A 2,747-nucleotide genomic window follows, 5' to 3' on the forward strand; every position below is an offset into this window, starting at 1 on the left:
GAAGGAAGGGTGAGTCAGGGAAGTTGATACTTAAGAGGTAACTTCTGAGTTTGAGTTGATTCTGGGAAGTTGAGTAAGTGTGAGTCAGAAGGATTAGGTGAGAGAAGAAGATAAAGAGGAAACTCAAGAAGCTATAATAGAAAAGATAGGCCGGGCACGGTGGCCCACACCTGTAATCCCAACCCTTTGGGAGGCGGAGGCAGATGGATCACTTGAGGTCAGGAGTTTGAGACCAGCCCGGGCAACATGGTGAAACACCATCTCTACTAAAAATACAAAAATTAGCCAGGTCTGGTGGTGCCTGCCTATAGCCCCAGTTACTTGGGAGGCTGAGGAAGGAGGATTGCTTGAGCCCCTGAAGCAGAGGTTGTAGTGAGCTAAGAGCACGCCACTGCACTCCAGCCTGGGTGATGTGAGTGAAACCCTGTCTCAATAAATAAATAAATAAATACAAAGATAGACGTGTTTATATAATATTAAAAACTCATATCATGCCAGGCACAGTGGCTCACACCTGTAACCCCAGCTTTGGGAGGCTGAGGTGGGACGATCACTTGAGTCCAGGAATTCCAGACCAGCCTGGGCAACATAGCAAGACCCCATGTCTAGAAAAAGCTTAAAAATTAGCTAGGCTTGGTGGCGTGTGCCTGCGGTCCCAGCTACTCAGGAGGCTGAGATGGGAGGATCACTTGAGCCCAGGAGGTAGAGGTGTAGTGAGCTGAGATTGAGCCACTGCACTCCAGCCTGAGTGACAGAGGGAGACCCTCTCTCAGAACAAAGCAAAACAAACAAACAAAACTCACAAAACCCCAAAAATCTCATATCATACAAGAAGTTTTGGACAGAACAGGTACAACGTACAATATTGTTGATACTAGAATTTACTTACCTGGAAAAAATATTTTAATTCAAATAATGCTGAAAAATTAGTATCAACATCATTTTATACAAAGATTTATTTTAAATTGGCTAGAAGAAGTACATACAGTCTGGGTGCGATGGCTCACGCATGCAATCCCAACACTTTGGAAGGCCCAGGCAGGCGGATTGCTTGAGGTCAGGAGTTCGAGACCAGCCTGGTCAACATGGTGAAACCTCATCTCTACTAAAAATACAAAAATTAGCTAAGCATGGTGGCACGCACCTGTAGTCCCAGCTACTCGGGACGCTGAGGCAGGAGAGTCACTTGAACCTGGGAGGCGGAATTTGCAGTGAGCTAAGATTGCGCCACTATACTTCAGCCTGGACAACAGACAGGGCAACACTCATTTAAAAAAAAAAAAAAAGTACATATAATATGATCTCATCTTTGTAAAAAAAAAAATGGCATGCACCTGTATAAAATGTATGTGTGAAAATGCATTTGTGTGTTTACATATTTATTTAAATAGGATTAGATGAGCATTGGTAAAACTATGGAAGAAACAGTCATGTAAACAACATGGTTTCCTTTGGAGAGTGGCTCATGTGAGAAGAAGGGGAAGAAAGAAGAAAGGGTGAGCTAAGAAAAAAAGGGAAAAATATAGCTTAAAAGGTGTGATTACATCTATGCATGTATGTATATGCATACATGTGTACAATATAGGTATATGTATATACAGAGTGTTGGGGGGGAGAGAAAAAAGACAGAATAGTTTATAAGAAAAGAAAATGAAATACAAACTGAGGGGCATTCGGGGCAGATTGGATACCTTGTGTGAAACCACCAGCACATTTAAAAGATTGCAGAGAGTCACTGCATAGGGTGTGGGTGAGACCTGTCTTTTCACTTCTTCAGTATCTGATAGTCCTATCAGCTATCACTGATAAATGTAGGTGGGGTGGGTGATTTTTCCTTTTAAGCCGGCTGATGTTCATTTCTTATAGGAATTTATAACCCATATCTTGGCATTGTCATTGGCAAAGAGGAAGATTTCTTTCCAAAGAGGAAGATGTTAATCTTCAGGCCTAGATTTTCTGGTTCATTATATCATATGACATCAATAGCAAGGGAATCAGAGAGCACAGGCCTCTGGATCAGCATCTGAACCAGCAGGATGGAGCACTGGTACACATCTGGCCTTGCCTCAGACCCACTGGAATCAGCTCACCTTACCTCTTCAGTCTCAAGAGTCCCATTTGCAAAAGAGAGCTTACACTGTGTGCCTTGGAGGAATGGCAAGCAAGCACATGACAAATTCTCATAAACAACCTTGATATAAACACACCAGCTACAGAAGGCATGGTTCTGTTCCCTGCTGCCCTTAAGCTTCCAAGTAAAAGTATTTCTTTTGTCTACTCGAATAATGGAAATACTTTTCATAGGGTATACATGTGTTTACTAAATCAATTCTATGTATTGTCTTCCGCATGTCATACCTGCTGCTGTCACAGTTATAATTAAGTGTTACTGCAATTCAAATGTAGAGTAACCACTGTCAGCCTGAAAACTGGGCTGAGAGGTAGGGAATGGGATTGAGCCACTCTGAGCCACACTGATTTCATAGGTTTTAAGCATGGGTGAGAGAACCAAAAACCATAGCCAGATGAAGGCAGAAGAGAAATGGTGTTAAATAGATAAAATTGGACAAAGAAGAAAAGGGAATAGGGATTAGGAAGGAAAGATATGGACAAAGGTAGGAAGATAATCCGGGAGCCACTACAATAACTGAAAGGGACCCTTTGCAGTCATGTCTGTCTATTTTGCTGTGAATGAAAAATAAAGGGCCTGTGAGGCGAGATCTCAGCCAGGATCACAGAGGGAGTCA

Source organism: Gorilla gorilla, chromosome 10 (genome assembly GCF_029281585.2).
Source record: "Gorilla gorilla gorilla isolate KB3781 chromosome 10, NHGRI_mGorGor1-v2.1_pri, whole genome shotgun sequence".
NCBI classification, from domain to species: Eukaryota; Metazoa; Chordata; class Mammalia; order Primates; family Hominidae; genus Gorilla; species Gorilla gorilla.